Below are 20,718 nucleotides of genomic sequence, written 5' to 3'. Positions count from 1 at the left end.
CTTAACCCCAGTGTGCAGAAGTTGTCAAAACGTGTTTTTTCAGCACAAATAAACACGTTTTGGCAACTTTGGTCAACAACATGTAAGTTATAGGGCAGGAACAGAACACTTTTCAAAACGTGTTTTTCAGCCCGAAATAAACGCGTTTTCTCAACCCTTGGAATCACAGTGTAACTGACTGGCTCAGAAGAGCCCACTGAGTCAGCCCTTAACCCCAGTGTGCAGAAGTTGTCAAAACGTATTTTTTCAGCACAAATAAACACGTTTTGGCAACTTTGGTCACCAACATGTAAGTTATAGGGCAGGAACAGAACACTTTTCAAAACGTGTTTTTCAGCCCGAAATAAATGCGTTTTCTCAACTCCTGGAATCACAGTGTAACTGACTGGCTCAGAAGAGCCCACTGAGTCAGCCCTTAACCCCAGTGTGCAGAAGTTGTCAAAACGTGTTTTTCAGCACAAATAAACACGTTTTGGCAACTTTGGTCACCAACATGTAAGTTATAGGGCAGGAACAGAACACTTTTCAAAACGTGTTTTTCAGCCCGAAATAAACGCGTTTTCTCAACTACTGGAATCACAGTGTAACTGACTGGCTCAGAAGAGCCCACTGAGTCAGCCCTTAACCCCAGTGTGCAGAAGTTGTCAAAACGTGTTTTTCAGCACAAATAAACACGTTTTGGCAACTTTGGTCAACAACATGTAAGTTATAGGGCAGGAACAGAACACTTTTCAAAACGTGTTTTTCAGCCCGAAATAAACGCGTTTTCTCAACTCTTGGAATCACAGTGTAACTGACTGGCTCAGAAGAGCCCACTGAGTCAGCCCTTAACCCCAGTGTGCAGAAGTTGTCAAAACGTGTTTTTCAGCACAAATAAACACGTTTTGGCAACTTTGGTCACCAACATGTAAGTTATAGGGCAGGAACAGAACACTTTTCAAAACGTGTTTTTCAGCCCGAAATAAACGCGTTTTCTCAACTCCTGGAATCAGTGTAACTGACTGGCTCAGAAGAGCCCACTGAGTCAGCCCTTAACCCCAGTGTGCAGAAGTTGTCAAAACGTGTTTTTCAGCACAAATAAACACGTTTTGGCAACTTTGGTCAACAACATGTAAGTTATAGGGCAGGAACAGAACACTTTTCAAAACGTGTTTTTCAGCCCGAAATAAACGCGTTTTCTCAACTCCTGGAATCACAGTGTAACTGACTGGCTCAGAAGAGCCCACTGAGGCAGCCCTTAACCCCAGTGTGCAGAAGTTGTCAAAACGTGTTTTTCAGCACAAATAAACACGTTTTGGCAACTTTGGTCACCAACATGTAAGTTATAGGGCAGGAACAGAACACTTTTCAAAACGTGTTTTTCAGCCTGAAATAAACGCGTTTTCTCAACTCCTGGAATCACAGTGTAACTGACTGGCTCAGAAGAGCCCACTGAGTCAGCCCTTAACCCCAGTGTGCAGAAGTTGTCAAAACGTGTTTTTCAGCACAAATTAACACGTTTTGGCAACTTTGGTCAACACCATGTAAGTTATAGGGCAGGAACAGAACACTTTTCAAAACGTGTTTTTCAGCCCGAAATAAACGCGTTTTCTCAACCCTTGGAATCACAGTGTAACTGACTGGCTCAGAAGAGCCCACTGAGTCAGCCCTTAACCCCAGTGTGCAGAAGTTGTCAAAACGTGTTTTTCAGCACAAATAAACACGTTTTGGCAACTTTGGTCACCAACATGTAAGTTATAGGGCAGGAACAGAACACTTTTCAAAACGTGTTTTTCAGCCCGAAATAAACGCGTTTTCTCAACTCCTGGAATCACAGTGTAACTGACTGGCTCAGAAGAGCCCACTGAGTCAGCCCTTAACCCCAGTGTGCAGAAGTTGTCAAAACGTGTTTTTCAGCACAAATAAACACGTTTTGGCAACTTTGGTCAACAACATGTAAGTTATAGGGCAGGAACAGAACACTTTTCAAAACGTGTTTTTCAGCCCGAAATAAACGCGTTTTCTCAACCCTTGGAATCACAGTGTAACTGACTGGCTCAGAAGAGCCCACTGAGTCAGCCCTTAACCCCAGTGTGCAGAAGTTGTCAAAACGTGTTTTTTCAGCACAAATAAACACGTTTTGGCAACTTTGGTCAACAACATGTAAGTTATAGGGCAGGAACAGAACACTTTTCAAAACGTGTTTTTCAGCCCGAAATAAACGCGTTTTCTCAACCCTTGGAATCACAGTGTAACTGACTGGCTCAGAAGAGCCCACTGAGTCAGACCTTAACCCCAGTGTGCATAAGTTGTCAAAACGTGTTTTTCAGCACAAATAAACACGTTTTGGCAACTTTGGTCACCAACATGTAAGTTATAGGGCAGGAACAGAACACTTTTCAAAACGTGTTTTTCAGCCCGAAAGAAATGCGTTTTCTCAACTCCTGGAATCACAGTGTAACTGACTGGCTCAGAAGAGCCCACTGAGTCAGCCCTTAACCCCAGTGTGCAGAAGTTGTCAAAACGTGTTTTTCAGCACAAATAAACACGTTTTGGCAACTTTGGTCACCAACATGTAAGTTATAGGGCAGGAACAGAACACTTTTCAAAACGTGTTTTTCAGCCCGAAATAAACGCGTTTTCTCAACTACTGGAATCACAGTGTAACTGACTGGCTCAGAAGAGCCCACTGAGTCAGCCCTTAACCCCAGTGTGCAGAAGTTGTCAAAACGTGTTTTTCAGCACAAATAAACACGTTTTGGCAACTTTGGTCAACAACATGTAAGTTATAGGGCAGGAACAGAACACTTTTCAAAACGTGTTTTCAGCCCGAAATAAACGCGTTTTCTCAACTCTTGGAATCACAGTGTAACTGACTGGCTCAGAAGAGCCCACTGAGTCAGCCCTTAACCCCAGTAAGCAGAAGTTGTCAAAACGTGTTTTTAAGCACAAATAAACACGTTTTGGCAACTTTGGTCACCAACATGTAAGTTATAGGGCAGGAACAGAACACTTTTCAAAACGTGTTTTTCAGCCCGAAATAAACGCGTTTTCTCAACCCTTGGAATCACAGTGTAACTGACTGGCTCAGAAGAGCCCACTGAGTCAGCCCTTAACCCCAGTGTGCAGAAGTTGTCAAAACGTGTTTTTCAGCACAAATAAACACGTTTTGGCAACTTTGGTCACCAACATGTAAGTTATAGGGCAGGAACAACATACTTTTCAAAACGTGTTTTTCAGCCCGAAATAAACGCGTTTTCTCAACTCCTGGAATCACAGTGTAACTGACTGGCTCAGAAGAGCCCACTGAGGCAGCCCTTAACCCCAGTGTGCAGAAGTTGTCAAAACGTGTTTTTCAGCACAAATAAACACGTTTTGGCAACTTTGGTCAACAACATGTAAGTTATAGGGCAGGAACAGAACACTTTTCAAAACGTGTTTTTCAGCCCGAAATAAACGCGTTTTCTCAACCCTTGGAATCACAGTGTAACTGACTGGCTCAGAAGAGCCCACTGAGTCAGCCCTTAACCCCAGTGTGCAGAAGTTGTCAAAACGTGTTTTTCAGCACAAATAAACACGTTTTGGCAACTTTGGTCACCAACATGTAAGTTATAGGGCAGGAACAGAACACTTTTCAAAACGTGTTTTTCAGCCCGAAATAAACGCGTTTTCTCAACTCCTGGAATCACAGTGTAACTGACTGGCTCAGAAGAGCCCACTGAGGCAGCCCTTAACCCCAGTGTGCAGAAGTTGTCAAAACGTGTTTTTCAGCACAAATAAACACGTTTTGGTAACTTTGGTCACCAACATGTAAGTTATAGGGCAGGAACAGAACACTTTTCAAAACGTGTTTTTCAGCCTGAAATAAACGCGTTTTCTCAACTCCTGGAATCACAGTGTAACTGACTGGCTCAGAAGAGCCCACTGAGTCAGCCCTTAACCCCAGTGTGCAGAAGTTGTCAAAACGTGTTTTTCAGCACAAATAAACACGTTTTGGCAACTTTGGTCACCAACATGTAAGTTATAGGGCAGGAACAGAACACTTTTCAAAACGTGTTTTTCAGCCCGATATAAACGCGTTTTCTCAACTCCTGGAATCACAGTGTAACTGACTGGCTCAGAAGAGCCCACTGAGTCAGCCCTTAACCCCAGTGTGCAGAAGTTGTCAAAACGTGTTTTTCAGCACAAATAAACACGTTTTGGCAACTTTGGTCACCAACATGTAAGTTATAGGGCAGGAACAACATACTTTTCAAAACGTGTTTTTCAGCCCGAAATAAACGCGTTTTCTCAACTCCTGGAATCACAGTGTAACTGACTGGCTCAGAAGAGCCCACTGAGTCAGCCCTTAACCCCAGTGTGCAGAAGTTGTCAAAACGTGTTTTTCAGCACAAATAAACACGTTTTGGCAACTTTGGTCAACAACATGTAAGTTATAGGGCAGGAACAGAACACTTTTCAAAACGTGTTTTTCAGCCCGAAATAAACGCGTTTTCTCAACTCTTGGAATCACAGTGTAACTGACTGGCTCAGAAGAGCCCACTGAGTCAGCCCTTAACCCCAGTGTGCAGAAGTTGTCAAAACGTGTTTTTTCAGCACAAATAAACACGTTTTGGCAACTTTGGTCAACAACATGTAAGTTATAGGGCAGGAACAGAACACTTTTCAAAACGTGTTTTTCAGCCCGAAATAAACGCGTTTTCTCAACCCTTGGAATCACAGTGTAACTGACTGGCTCAGAAGAGCCCACTGAGTCAGCCCTTAACCCCAGTGTGCAGAAGTTGTCAAAACGTATTTTTTCAGCACAAATAAACACGTTTTGGCAACTTTGGTCACCAACATGTAAGTTATAGGGCAGGAACAGAACACTTTTCAAAACGTGTTTTTCAGCCCGAAATAAATGCGTTTTCTCAACTCCTGGAATCACAGTGTAACTGACTGGCTCAGAAGAGCCCACTGAGTCAGCCCTTAACCCCAGTGTGCAGAAGTTGTCAAAACGTGTTTTTCAGCACAAATAAACACGTTTTGGCAACTTTGGTCACCAACATGTAAGTTATAGGGCAGGAACAGAACACTTTTCAAAACGTGTTTTTCAGCCCGAAATAAACGCGTTTTCTCAACTACTGGAATCACAGTGTAACTGACTGGCTCAGAAGAGCCCACTGAGTCAGCCCTTAACCCCAGTGTGCAGAAGTTGTCAAAACGTGTTTTTCAGCACAAATAAACACGTTTTGGCAACTTTGGTCAACAACATGTAAGTTATAGGGCAGGAACAGAACACTTTTCAAAACGTGTTTTTCAGCCCGAAATAAACGCGTTTTCTCAACTCTTGGAATCACAGTGTAACTGACTGGCTCAGAAGAGCCCACTGAGTCAGCCCTTAACCCCAGTGTGCAGAAGTTGTCAAAACGTGTTTTTCAGCACAAATAAACACGTTTTGGCAACTTTGGTCACCAACATGTAAGTTATAGGGCAGGAACAGAACACTTTTCAAAACGTGTTTTTCAGCCCGAAATAAACGCGTTTTCTCAACTCCTGGAATCAGTGTAACTGACTGGCTCAGAAGAGCCCACTGAGTCAGCCCTTAACCCCAGTGTGCAGAAGTTGTCAAAACGTGTTTTTCAGCACAAATAAACACGTTTTGGCAACTTTGGTCAACAACATGTAAGTTATAGGGCAGGAACAGAACACTTTTCAAAACGTGTTTTTCAGCCCGAAATAAACGCGTTTTCTCAACTCCTGGAATCACAGTGTAACTGACTGGCTCAGAAGAGCCCACTGAGGCAGCCCTTAACCCCAGTGTGCAGAAGTTGTCAAAACGTGTTTTTCAGCACAAATAAACACGTTTTGGCAACTTTGGTCACCAACATGTAAGTTATAGGGCAGGAACAGAACACTTTTCAAAACGTGTTTTTCAGCCTGAAATAAACGCGTTTTCTCAACTCCTGGAATCACAGTGTAACTGACTGGCTCAGAAGAGCCCACTGAGTCAGCCCTTAACCCCAGTGTGCAGAAGTTGTCAAAACGTGTTTTTCAGCACAAATTAACACGTTTTGGCAACTTTGGTCAACACCATGTAAGTTATAGGGCAGGAACAGAACACTTTTCAAAACGTGTTTTTCAGCCCGAAATAAACGCGTTTTCTCAACCCTTGGAATCACAGTGTAACTGACTGGCTCAGAAGAGCCCACTGAGTCAGCCCTTAACCCCAGTGTGCAGAAGTTGTCAAAACGTGTTTTTCAGCACAAATAAACACGTTTTGGCAACTTTGGTCACCAACATGTAAGTTATAGGGCAGGAACAGAACACTTTTCAAAACGTGTTTTTCAGCCCGAAATAAACGCGTTTTCTCAACTCCTGGAATCACAGTGTAACTGACTGGCTCAGAAGAGCCCACTGAGTCAGCCCTTAACCCCAGTGTGCAGAAGTTGTCAAAACGTGTTTTTCAGCACAAATAAACACGTTTTGGCAACTTTGGTCAACAACATGTAAGTTATAGGGCAGGAACAGAACACTTTTCAAAACGTGTTTTTCAGCCCGAAATAAACGCGTTTTCTCAACCCTTGGAATCACAGTGTAACTGACTGGCTCAGAAGAGCCCACTGAGTCAGCCCTTAACCCCAGTGTGCAGAAGTTGTCAAAACGTGTTTTTTCAGCACAAATAAACACGTTTTGGCAACTTTGGTCAACAACATGTAAGTTATAGGGCAGGAACAGAACACTTTTCAAAACGTGTTTTTCAGCCCGAAATAAACGCGTTTTCTCAACCCTTGGAATCACAGTGTAACTGACTGGCTCAGAAGAGCCCACTGAGTCAGACCTTAACCCCAGTGTGCATAAGTTGTCAAAACGTGTTTTTCAGCACAAATAAACACGTTTTGGCAACTTTGGTCACCAACATGTAAGTTATAGGGCAGGAACAGAACACTTTTCAAAACGTGTTTTTCAGCCCGAAAGAAATGCGTTTTCTCAACTCCTGGAATCACAGTGTAACTGACTGGCTCAGAAGAGCCCACTGAGTCAGCCCTTAACCCCAGTGTGCAGAAGTTGTCAAAACGTGTTTTTCAGCACAAATAAACACGTTTTGGCAACTTTGGTCACCAACATGTAAGTTATAGGGCAGGAACAGAACACTTTTCAAAACGTGTTTTTCAGCCCGAAATAAACGCGTTTTCTCAACTACTGGAATCACAGTGTAACTGACTGGCTCAGAAGAGCCCACTGAGTCAGCCCTTAACCCCAGTGTGCAGAAGTTGTCAAAACGTGTTTTTCAGCACAAATAAACACGTTTTGGCAACTTTGGTCAACAACATGTAAGTTATAGGGCAGGAACAGAACACTTTTCAAAACGTGTTTTCAGCCCGAAATAAACGCGTTTTCTCAACTCTTGGAATCACAGTGTAACTGACTGGCTCAGAAGAGCCCACTGAGTCAGCCCTTAACCCCAGTAAGCAGAAGTTGTCAAAACGTGTTTTTAAGCACAAATAAACACGTTTTGGCAACTTTGGTCACCAACATGTAAGTTATAGGGCAGGAACAGAACACTTTTCAAAACGTGTTTTTCAGCCCGAAATAAACGCGTTTTCTCAACCCTTGGAATCACAGTGTAACTGACTGGCTCAGAAGAGCCCACTGAGTCAGCCCTTAACCCCAGTGTGCAGAAGTTGTCAAAACGTGTTTTTCAGCACAAATAAACACGTTTTGGCAACTTTGGTCACCAACATGTAAGTTATAGGGCAGGAACAACATACTTTTCAAAACGTGTTTTTCAGCCCGAAATAAACGCGTTTTCTCAACTCCTGGAATCACAGTGTAACTGACTGGCTCAGAAGAGCCCACTGAGGCAGCCCTTAACCCCAGTGTGCAGAAGTTGTCAAAACGTGTTTTTCAGCACAAATAAACACGTTTTGGTAACTTTGGTCACCAACATGTAAGTTATAGGGCAGGAACAGAACACTTTTCAAAACGTGTTTTTCAGCCTGAAATAAACGCGTTTTCTCAACTCCTGGAATCACAGTGTAACTGACTGGCTCAGAAGAGCCCACTGAGTCAGCCCTTAACCCCAGTGTGCAGAAGTTGTCAAAACGTGTTTTTCAGCACAAATAAACACGTTTTGGCAACTTTGGTCAACAACATGTAAGTTATAGGGCAGGAACAGAACACTTTTCAAAACGTGTTTTTCAGCCCGAAATAAACGCGTTTTCTCAACCCTTGGAATCACAGTGTAACTGACTGGCTCAGAAGAGCCCACTGAGTCAGCCCTTAACCCCAGTGTGCAGAAGTTGTCAAAACGTGTTTTTTCAGCACAAATAAACACGTTTTGGCAACTTTGGTCAACAACATGTAAGTTATAGGGCAGGAACAGAACACTTTTCAAAACGTGTTTTTCAGCCCGAAATAAACGCGTTTTCTCAACCCTTGGAATCACAGTGTAACTGACTGGCTCAGAAGAGCCCACTGAGTCAGCCCTTAACCCCAGTGTGCAGAAGTTGTCAAAACGTGTTTTTCAGCACAAATAAACACGTTTTGGCAACTTTGGTCACCAACATGTAAGTTATAGGGCAGGAACAGAACACTTTTCAAAACGTGTTTTTCAGCCCGAAATAAACGCGTTTTCTCAACTCCTGGAATCACAGTGTAACTGACTGGCTCAGAAGAGCCCACTGAGTCAGCCCTTAACCCCAGTGTGCAGAAGTTGTCAAAACGTGTTTTTCAGCACAAATAAACACGTTTTGGCAACTTTGGTCAACAACATGTAAGTTATAGGGCAGGAACAGAACACTTTTCAAAACGTGTTTTTCAGCCCGAAATAAACGCGTTTTCTCAACTCCTGGAATCAGTGTAACTGACTGGCTCAGAAGAGCCCACTGAGTCAGCCCTTAACCCCAGTGTGCAGAAGTTGTCAAAACGTGTTTTTCAGCACAAATAAACACGTTTTGGCAACTTTGGTCAACAACATGTAAGTTATAGGGCAGGAACAGAACACTTTTCAAAACGTGTTTTTCAGCCCGAAATAAACGCGTTTTCTCAACTCCTGGAATCACAGTGTAACTGACTGGCTCAGAAGAGCCCACTGAGTCAGCCCTTAACCCCAGTGTGCAGAAGTTGTCAAAACGTGTTTTTCAGCACAAATAAACACGTTTTGGCAACTTTGGTCACCAACATGTAAGTTATAGGGCAGGAACAGAACACTTTTCAAAACGTGTTTTTCAGCCCGAAATAAACGCGTTTTCTCAACCCTTGGAATCACAGTGTAACTGACTGGCTCAGAAGAGCCCACTGAGTCAGCCCTTAACCCCAGTGTGCAGAAGTTGTCAAAACGTGTTTTTCAGCACAAATAAACACGTTTTGGCAACTTTGGTCACCAACATGTAAGTTATAGGGCAGGAACAGAACACTTTTCAAAACGTGTTTTTCAGCCCGAAATAAACGCGTTTTCTCAACCCTTGGAATCAAAGTGTAACTGACTGGCTCAGAAGAGCCCACTGAGTCAGCCCTTAACCCCAGTGTGCAGAAGTTGTCAAAACGTGTTTTTCAGCACAAATAAACACGTTTTGGCAACTTTGGTCACCAACATGTAAGTTATAGGGCAGGAACAGAACACTTTTCAAAACGTGTTTTTCAGCCCGATATAAACGCGTTTTCTCAACTCCTGGAATCACAGTGTAACTGACTGGCTCAGAAGAGCCCACTGAGTCAGCCCTTAACCCCAGTGTGCAGAAGTTGTCAAAACGTGTTTTTCAGCACAAATAAACACGTTTTGGCAACTTTGGTCACCAACATGTAAGTTATAGGGCAGGAACAACATACTTTTCAAAACGTGTTTTTCAGCCCGAAATAAACGCGTTTTCTCAACTCCTGGAATCACAGTGTAACTGACTGGCTCAGAAGAGCCCACTGAGTCAGCCCTTAACCCCAGTGTGCAGAAGTTGTCAAAACGTGTTTTTCAGCACAAATAAACACGTTTTGGCAACTTTGGTCAACAACATGTAAGTTATAGGGCAGGAACAGAACACTTTTCAAAACGTGTTTTTCAGCCCGAAATAAACGCGTTTTCTCAACTCTTGGAATCACAGTGTAACTGACTGGCTCAGAAGAGCCCACTGAGTCAGCCCTTAACCCCAGTGTGCAGAAGTTGTCAAAACGTGTTTTTCAGCACAAATAAACACGTTTTGGCAACTTTGGTCACCAACATGTAAGTTATAGGGCAGGAACAGAACACTTTTCAAAACGTGTTTTTCAGCCCGATATAAACGCGTTTTCTCAACTCCTGGAATCACAGTGTAACTGACTGGCTCAGAAGAGCCCACTGAGTCAGCCCTTAACCCCAGTGTGCAGAAGTTGTCAAAACGTGTTTTTCAGCACAAATAAACACGTTTTGGCAACTTTGGTCACCAACATGTAAGTTATAGGGCAGGAACAACATACTTTTCAAAACGTGTTTTTCAGCCCGAAATAAACGCGTTTTCTCAACTCCTGGAATCACAGTGTAACTGACTGGCTCAGAAGAGCCCACTGAGTCAGCCCTTAACCCCAGTGTGCAGAAGTTGTCAAAACGTGTTTTTCAGCACAAATAAACACGTTTTGGCAACTTTGGTCAACAACATGTAAGTTATAGGGCAGGAACAGAACACTTTTCAAAACGTGTTTTTCAGCCCGAAATAAACGCGTTTTCTCAACCCTTGGAATCACAGTGTAACTGACTGGCTCAGAAGAGCCCACTGAGTCAGCCCTTAACCCCAGTGTGCAGAAGTTGTCAAAACGTGTTTTTTCAGCACAAATAAACACGTTTTGGCAACTTTGGTCAACAACATGTAAGTTATAGGGCAGGAACAGAACACTTTTCAAAACGTGTTTTTCAGCCCGAAATAAACGCGTTTTCTCAACCCTTGGAATCACAGTGTAACTGACTGGCTCAGAAGAGCCCACTGAGTCAGACCTTAACCCCAGTGTGCAGAAGTTGTCAAAACGTGTTTTTCAGCACAAATAAACACGTTTTGGCAACTTTGGTCACCAACATGTAAGTTATAGGGCAGGAACAGAACACTTTTCAAAACGTGTTTTTCAGCCCGAAATAAATGCGTTTTCTCAACTCCTGGAATCACAGTGTAACTGACTGGCTCAGAAGAGCCCACTGAGTCAGCCCTTAACCCCAGTGTGCAGAAGTTGTCAAAACGTGTTTTTCAGCACAAATAAACACGTTTTGGCAACTTTGGTCACCAACATGTAAGTTATAGGGCAGGAACAGAACACTTTTCAAAACGTGTTTTTCAGCCCGAAATAAACGCGTTTTCTCAACTACTGGAATCACAGTGTAACTGACTGGCTCAGAAGAGCCCACTGAGTCAGCCCTTAACCCCAGTGTGCAGAAGTTGTCAAAACGTGTTTTTCAGCACAAATAAACACGTTTTGGCAACTTTGGTCAACAACATGTAAGTTATAGGGCAGGAACAGAACACTTTTCAAAACGTGTTTTTCAGCCCGAAATAAACGCGTTTTCTCAACTCTTGGAATCACAGTGTAACTGACTGGCTCAGAAGAGCCCACTGAGTCAGCCCTTAACCCCAGTGTGCAGAAGTTGTCAAAACGTGTTTTTCAGCACAAATAAACACGTTTTGGCAACTTTGGTCACCAACATGTAAGTTATAGGGCAGGAACAGAACACTTTTCAAAACGTGTTTTTCAGCCCGAAATAAACGCGTTTTCTCAACTCCTGGAATCAGTGTAACTGACTGGCTCAGAAGAGCCCACTGAGTCAGCCCTTAACCCCAGTGTGCAGAAGTTGTCAAAACGTGTTTTTCAGCACAAATAAACACGTTTTGGCAACTTTGGTCAACAACATGTAAGTTATAGGGCAGGAACAGAACACTTTTCAAAACGTGTTTTTCAGCCCGAAATAAACGCGTTTTCTCAACTCTTGGAATCACAGTGTAACTGACTGGCTCAGAAGAGCCCACTGAGTCAGCCCTTAACCCCAGTGTGCAGAAGTTGTCAAAACGTGTTTTTCAGCACAAATAAACACGTTTTGGCAACTTTGGTCACCAACATGTAAGTTATAGGGCAGGAACAGAACACTTTTCAAAACGTGTTTTTCAGCCCGAAATAAACGCGTTTTCTCAACTCCTGGAATCACAGTGTAACTGACTGGCTCAGAAGAGCCCACTGAGTCAGCCCTTAACCCCAGTGTGCAGAAGTTGTCAAAACGTGTTTTTCAGCACAAATAAACACGTTTTGGCAACTTTGGTCACCAACATGTAAGTTATAGGGCAGGAACAGAACACTTTTCAAAACGTGTTTTTCAGCCCGAAATAAACGCGTTTTCTCAACCCTTGGAATCACAGTGTAACTGACTGGCTCAGAAGAGCCCACTGAGTCAGCCCTTAACCCCAGTGTGCAGAAGTTGTCAAAACGTGTTTTTCAGCACAAATAAAGACGTTTTGGCAACTTTGGTCACCAACATGTAAGTTATAGGGCAGGAACAGAACACTTTTCAAAACGTGTTTTTCAGCCCGAAATAAACGCGTTTTCTCAACCCTTGGAATCACAGTGTAACTGACTGGCTCAGAAGAGCCCACTGAGTCAGCCCTTAACCCCAGTGTGCAGAAGTTGTCAAAACGTGTTTTTCAGCACAAATAAACACGTTTTGGCAACTTTGGTCACCAACATGTAAGTTATAGGGCAGGAACAGAACACTTTTCAAAACGTGTTTTTCAGCCCGATATAAACGCGTTTTCTCAACTCCTGGAATCACAGTGTAACTGACTGGCTCAGAAGAGCCCACTGAGTCAGCCCTTAACCCCAGTGTGCAGAAGTTGTCAAAACGTGTTTTTCAGCACAAATAAACACGTTTTGGCAACTTTGGTCACCAACATGTAAGTTATAGGGCAGGAACAACATACTTTTCAAAACGTGTTTTTCAGCCCGAAATAAACGCGTTTTCTCAACTCCTGGAATCACAGTGTAACTGACTGGCTCAGAAGAGCCCACTGAGTCAGCCCTTAACCCCAGTGTGCAGAAGTTGTCAAAACGTGTTTTTCAGCACAAATAAACACGTTTTGGCAACTTTGGTCAACAACATGTAAGTTATAGGGCAGGAACAGAACACTTTTCAAAACGTGTTTTTCAGCCCGAAATAAACGCGTTTTCTCAACTCTTGGAATCACAGTGTAACTGACTGGCTCAGAAGAGCCCACTGAGTCAGCCCTTAACCCCAGTGTGCAGAAGTTGTCAAAACGTGTTTTTCAGCACAAATAAACACGTTTTGGCAACTTTGGTCACCAACATGTAAGTTATAGGGCAGGAACAGAACACTTTTCAAAACGTGTTTTTCAGCCCGATATAAACGCGTTTTCTCAACTCCTGGAATCACAGTGTAACTGACTGGCTCAGAAGAGCCCACTGAGTCAGCCCTTAACCCCAGTGTGCAGAAGTTGTCAAAACGTGTTTTTCAGCACAAATAAACACGTTTTGGCAACTTTGGTCACCAACATGTAAGTTATAGGGCAGGAACAACATACTTTTCAAAACGTGTTTTTCAGCCCGAAATAAACGCGTTTTCTCAACTCCTGGAATCACAGTGTAACTGACTGGCTCAGAAGAGCCCACTGAGTCAGCCCTTAACCCCAGTGTGCAGAAGTTGTCAAAACGTGTTTTTCAGCACAAATAAACACGTTTTGGCAACTTTGGTCACCAACATGTAAGTTATAGGGCAGGAACAGAACACTTTTCAAAACGTGTTTTTCAGCCCGAAATAAACGCGTTTTCTCAACCCTTGGAATCACAGTGTAACTGACTGGCTCAGAAGAGCCCACTGAGTCAGACCTTAACCCCAGTGTGCAGAAGTTGTCAAAACGTGTTTTTCAGCACAAATAAACACGTTTTGGCAACTTTGGTCACCAACATGTAAGTTATAGGGCAGGAACAGAACACTTTTCAAAACGTGTTTTTCAGCCCGATATAAACGCGTTTTCTCAACTACTGGAATCACAGTGTAACTGACTGGCTCAGAAGAGCCCACTGAGTCAGCCCTTAACCCCAGTGTGCAGAAGTTGTCAAAACGTGTTTTTCAGCACAAATAAACACGTTTTGGCAACTTTGGTCAACAACATGTAAGTTATAGGGCAGGAACAGAACACTTTTCAAAACGTGTTTTTCAGCCCGAAATAAACGCGTTTTCTCAACTCTTGGAATCACAGTGTAACTGACTGGCTCAGAAGAGCCCACTGAGTCAGCCCTTAACCCCAGTGTGCAGAAGTTGTCAAAACGTGTTTTTCAGCACAAATAAACACGTTTTGGCAACTTTGGTCAACAACATGTAAGTTATAGGGCAGGAACAGAACACTTTTCAAAACGTGTTTTTCAGCCCGAAATAAACGCGTTTTCTCAACTCTTGGAATCACAGTGTAACTGACTGGCTCAGAAGAGCCCACTGAGTCAGCCCTTAACCCCAGTGTGCAGAAGTTGTCAAAACGTGTTTTTCAGCACAAATAAACACGTTTTGGCAACTTTGGTCACCAACATGTAAGTTATAGGGCAGGAACAGAACACTTTTCAAAACGTGTTTTTCAGCCCGAAATAAACGCGTTTTCTCAACTCCTGGAATCACAGTGTAACTGACTGGCTCAGAAGAGCCCACTGAGTCAGCCCTTAACCCCAGTGTGCAGAAGTTGTCAAAACGTGTTTTTCAGCACAAATAAACACGTTTTGGCAACTTTGGTCAACAACATGTAAGTTATAGGGCAGGAACAGAACACTTTTCAAAACGTGTTTTTCAGCCCGAAATAAACGCGTTTTCTCAACTCTTGGAATCACAGTGTAACTGACTGGCTCAGAAGAGCCCACTGAGTCAGCCCTTAACCCCAGTGTGCAGAAGTTGTCAAAACGTGTTTTTCAGCACAAATAAACACGTTTTGGCAACTTTGGTCACCAACATGTAAGTTATAGGGCAGGAACAGAACACTTTTCAAAACATGTTTTTCAGCCCGATATAAACGCGTTTTCTCAACTCCTGGAATCACAGTGTAACTGACTGGCTCAGAAGAGCCCACTGAGTCAGCCCTTAACCCCAGTGTGCAGAAGTTGTCAAAACGTGTTTTTCAGCACAAATAAACACGTTTTGGCAACTTTGGTCACCAACATGTAAGTTATAGGGCAGGAACAACATACTTTTCAAAACGTGTTTTTCAGCCCGAAATAAACGCGTTTTCTCAACTCCTGGAATCACAGTGTAACTGACTGGCTCAGAAGAGCCCACTGAGTCAGCCCTTAACCCCAGTGTGCAGAAGTTGTCAAAACGTGTTTTTCAGCACAAATAAACACGTTTTGGCAACTTTGGTCACCAACATGTAAGTTATAGGGCAGGAACAGAACACTTTTCAAAACGTGTTTTTCAGCCCGAAATAAACGCGTTTTCTCAACCCTTGGAATCACAGTGTAACTGACTGGCTCAGAAGAGCCCACTGAGTCAGACCTTAACCCCAGTGTGCAGAAGTTGTCAAAACGTGTTTTTCAGCACAAATAAACACGTTTTGGCAACTTTGGTCACCAACATGTAAGTTATAGGGCAGGAACAGAACACTTTTCAAAACGTGTTTTTCAGCCCGATATAAACGCGTTTTCTCAACTACTGGAATCACAGTGTAACTGACTGGCTCAGAAGAGCCCACTGAGTCAGCCCTTAACCCCAGTGTGCAGAAGTTGTCAAAACGTGTTTTTCAGCACAAATAAACACGTTTTGGCAACTTTGGTCACCAACATGTAAGTTATAGGGCAGGAACAGAACACTTTTCAAAACGTGTTTTTCAGCCCGAAATAAACGCGTTTTCTCAACTCCTGGAATCAGTGTAACTGACTGGCTCAGAAGAGCCCACTGAGTCAGCCCTTAACCCCAGTGTGCAGAAGTTGTCAAAACGTGTTTTTCAGCACAAATAAACACGTTTTGGCAACTTTGGTCAACAACATGTAAGTTATAGGGCAGGAACAGAACACTTTTCAAAACGTGTTTTTCAGCCCGAAATAAACGCGTTTTCTCAACTCCTGGAATCACAGTGTAACTGACTGGCTCAGAAGAGCCCACTGAGTCAGCCCTTAACCCCAGTGTGCAGAAGTTGTCAAAACGTGTTTTTCAGCACAAATAAACACGTTTTGGCAACTTTGGTCACCAACATGTAAGTTATAGGGCAGGAACAGAACACTTTTCAAAACGTGTTTTTCAGCCCGAAATAAACGCGTTTTCTCAACCCTTGGAATCACAGTGTAACTGACTGGCTCAGAAGAGCCCACTGAGTCAGCCCTTAACCCCAGTGTGCAGAAGTTGTCAAAACGTGTTTTTCAGCACAAATAAACACGTTTTGGCAACTTTGGTCACCAACATGTAAGTTATAGGGCAGGAACAGAACACTTTTCAAAACGTGTTTTTCAGCCCGAAATAAACGCGTTTTCTCAACCCTTGGAATCAAAGTGTAACTGACTGGCTCAGAAGAGCCCACTGAGTCAGCCCTTAACCCCAGTGTGCAGAAGTTGTCAAAACGTGTTTTTCAGCACAAATAAACACGTTTTGGCAACTTTGGTCACCAACATGTAAGTTATAGGGCAGGAACAGAACACTTTTCAAAACGTGTTTTTCAGCCCGATATAAACGCGTTTTCTCAACTCCTGGAATCACAGTGTAACTGACTGGCTCAGAAGAGCCCACTGAGTCAGCCCTTAACCCCAGTGTGCAGAAGTTGTCAAAACGTGTTTTTCAGCACAAATAAACACGTTTTGGCAACTTTGGTCACCAACATGTAAGTTATAGGGCAGGAACAACATACTTTTCAAAACGTGTTTTTCAGCCCGAAATAAACGCGTTTTCTCAACTCCTGGAATCACAGTGTAACTGACTGGCTCAGAAGAGCCCACTGAGTCAGCCCTTAACCCCAGTGTGCAGAAGTTGTCAAAACGTGTTTTTCAGCACAAATAAACACGTTTTGGCAACTTTGGTCAACAACATGTAAGTTATAGGGCAGGAACAGAACACTTTTCAAAACGTGTTTTTCAGCCCGAAATAAACGCGTTTTCTCAACTCTTGGAATCACAGTGTAACTGACTGGCTCAGAAGAGCCCACTGAGTCAGCCCTTAACCCCAGTGTGCAGAAGTTGTCAAAACGTGTTTTTCAGCACAAATAAACACGTTTTGGCAACTTTGGTCACCAACATGTAAGTTATAGGGCAGGAACAGAACACTTTTCAAAACGTGTTTTTCAGCCCGATATAAACGCGTTTTCTCAACTCCTGGAATCACAGTGTAACTGACTGGCTCAGAAGAGCCCACTGAGTCAGCCCTTAACCCCAGTGTGCAGAAGTTGTCAAAACGTGTTTTTCAGCACAAATAAACACGTTTTGGCAACTTTGGTCAACAACATGTAAGTTATAGGGCAGGAACAGAACACTTTTCAAAACGTGTTTTTCAGCCCGAAATAAACGCGTTTTCTCAACTCTTGGAATCACAGTGTAACTGACTGGCTCAGAAGAGCCCACTGAGTCAGCCCTTAACCCCAGTGTGCAGAAGTTGTCAAAACGTGTTTTTTCAGCACAAATAAACACGTTTTGGCAACTTTGGTCAACAACATGTAAGTTATAGGGCAGGAACAGAACACTTTTCAAAACGTGTTTTTCAGCCCGAAATAAACGCGTTTTCTCAACCCTTGGAATCACAGTGTAACTGACTGGCTCAGAAGAGCCCACTGAGTCAGCCCTTAACCCCAGTGTGCAGAAGTTGTCAAAACGTGTTTTTCAGCACAAATAAACACGTTTTGGCAACTTTGGTCAACAACATGTAAGTTATAGGGCAGGAACAGAACACTTTTCAAAACGTGTTTTTCAGCCCGAAATAAACGCGTTTTCTCAACTCTTGGAATCACAGTGTAACTGACTGGCTCAGAAGAGCCCACTGAGTCAGCCCTTAACCCCAGTGTGCAGAAGTTGTCAAAACGTGTTTTTTCAGCACAAATAAACACGTTTTGGCAACTTTGGTCAACAACATGTAAGTTATAGGGCAGGAACAGAACACTTTTCAAAACGTGTTTTTCAGCCCGAAATAAACGCGTTTTCTCAACCCTTGGAATCACAGTGTAACTGACTGGCTCAGAAGAGCCCACTGAGTCAGCCCTTAACCCCAGTGTGCAGAAGTTGTCAAAACGTGTTTTTTCAGCACAAATAAACACGTTTTGGCAACTTTGGTCAACAACATGTAAGTTATAGGGCAGGAACAGAACACTTTTCAAAACGTGTTTTTCAGCCCGAAATAAACGCGTTTTCTCAACCCTTGGAATCACAGTGTAACTGACTGGCTCAGAAGAGCCCACTGAGACAGACCTTAACCCCAGTGTGCAGAAGTTGTCAAAACGTGTTTTTCAGCACAAATAAACACGTTTTGGCAACTTTGGTCACCAACATGTAAGTTATAGGGCAGGAACAGAACACTTTTCAAAACGTGTTTTTCAGCCCGAAATAAATGCGTTTTCTCAACTCCTGGAATCACAGTGTAACTGACTGGCTCAGAAGAGCCCACTGAGTCAGCCCTTAACCCCAGTGTGCAGAAGTTGTCAAAACGTGTTTTTCAGCACAAATAAACACGTTTTGGCAACTTTGGTCACCAACATGTAAGTTATAGGGCAGGAACAGAACACTTTTCAAAACGTGTTTTTCAGCCCGAAATAAACGCGTTTTCTCAACTACTGGAATCACAGTGTAACTGACTGGCTCAGAAGAGCCCACTGAGTCAGCCCTTAACCCCAGTGTGCAGAAGTTGTCAAAACGTGTTTTTCAGCACAAATAAACACGTTTTGGCAACTTTGGTCAACAACATGTAAGTTATAGGGCAGGAACAGAACACTTTTCAAAACGTGTTTTTCTGCCCGAAATAAACGCGTTTTCTCAACTCTTGGAATCACAGTGTAACTGACTGGCTCAGAAGAGCCCACTGAGTCAGCCCTTAACCCCAGTGTGCAGAAGTTGTCAAAACGTGTTTTTCAGCACAAATAAACACGTTTTGGCAACTTTGGTCACCAACATGTAAGTTATAGGGCAGGAACAGAACACTTTTCAAAACGTGTTTTTCAGCCCGAAATAAACGCGTTTTCTCAACTCCTGGAATCAGTGTAACTGACTGGCTCAGAAGAGCCCACTGAGTCAGCCCTTAACCCCAGTGTGCAGAAGTTGTCAAAACGTGTTTTTCAGCACAAATAAACACGTTTTGGCAACTTTGGTCAACAACATGTAAGTTATAGGGCAGGAACAGAACACTTTTCAAAACGTGTTTTTCAGCCCGAAATAAACGCGTTTTCTCAACTCTTGGAATCACAGTGTAACTGACTGGCTCAGAAGAGCCCACTGAGTCAGCCCTTAACCCCAGTGTGCAGAAGTTGTCAAAACGTGTTTTTCAGCACAAATAAACACGTTTTGGCAACTTTGGTCACCAACATGTAAGTTATAGGGCAGGAACAGAACACTTTTCAAAACGTGTTTTTCAGCCCGAAATAAACGCGTTTTCTCAACTCCTGGAATCACAGTGTAACTGACTGGCTCAGAAGAGCCCACTGAGTCAGCCCTTAACCCCAGTGTGCAGAAGTTGTCAAAACGTGTTTTTCAGCACAAATAAACACGTTTTGGCAACTTTGGTCACCAACATGTAAGTTATAGGGCAGGAACAGAACACTTTTCAAAACGTGTTTTTCAGCCCGAAATAAACGCGTTTTCTCAACCCTTGGAATCACAGTGTAACTGACTGGCTCAGAAGAGCCCACTGAGTCAGCCCTTAACCCCAGTGTGCAGAAGTTGTCAAAACGTGTTTTTCAGCACAAATAAAGACGTTTTGGCAACTTTGGTCACCAACATGTAAGTTATAGGGCAGGAACAGAACACTTTTCAAAACGTGTTTTTCAGCCCGAAATAAACGCGTTTTCTCAACCCTTGGAATCACAGTGTAACTGACTGGCTCAGAAGAGCCCACTGAGTCAGCCCTTAACCCCAGTGTGCAGAAGTTGTCAAAACGTGTTTTTCAGCACAAATAAACACGTTTTGGCAACTTTGGTCACCAACATGTAAGTTATAGGGCAGGAACAGAACACTTTTCAAAACGTGTTTTTCAGCCCGATATAAACGCGTTTTCTCAACTCCTGGAATCACAGTGTAACTGACTGGCTCAGAAGAGCCCACTGAGTCAGCCCTTAACCCCAGTGTGCAGAAGTTGTCAAAACGTGTTTTTCAGCACAAATAAACACGTTTTGGCAACTTTGGTCACCAACATGTAAGTTATAGGGCAGGAACAACATACTTTTCAAAACGTGTTTTTCAGCCCGAAATAAACGCGTTTTCTCAACTCCTGGAATCACAGTGTAACTGACTGGCTCAGAAGAGCCCACTGAGTCAGCCCTTAACCCCAGTGTGCAGAAGTTGTCAAAACGTGTTTTTCAGCACAAATAAACACGTTTTGGCAACTTTGGTCAACAACATGTAAGTTATAGGGCAGGAACAGAACACTTTTCAAAACGTGTTTTTCAGCCCGAAATAAACGCGTTTTCTCAACTCTTGGAATCACAGTGTAACTGACTGGCTCAGAAGAGCCCACTGAGTCAGCCCTTAACCCCAGTGTGCAGAAGTTGTCAAAACGTGTTTTTCAGCACAAATAAACACGTTTTGGCAACTTTGGTCACCAACATGTAAGTTATAGGGCAGGAACAACATACTTTTCAAAACGTG

The sequence above is a fragment of the Lepisosteus platostomus genome, chromosome 10, assembly GCF_059453375.1.
Source record: "Lepisosteus platostomus isolate fLepPlt1 chromosome 10, fLepPlt1.hap1, whole genome shotgun sequence".
Lineage (NCBI taxonomy): Eukaryota > Metazoa > Chordata > Actinopteri > Semionotiformes > Lepisosteidae > Lepisosteus > Lepisosteus platostomus.
The sequence above is the reverse complement of the archived record's forward strand: the minus strand, read 5'-3'. Positions refer to the sequence as shown.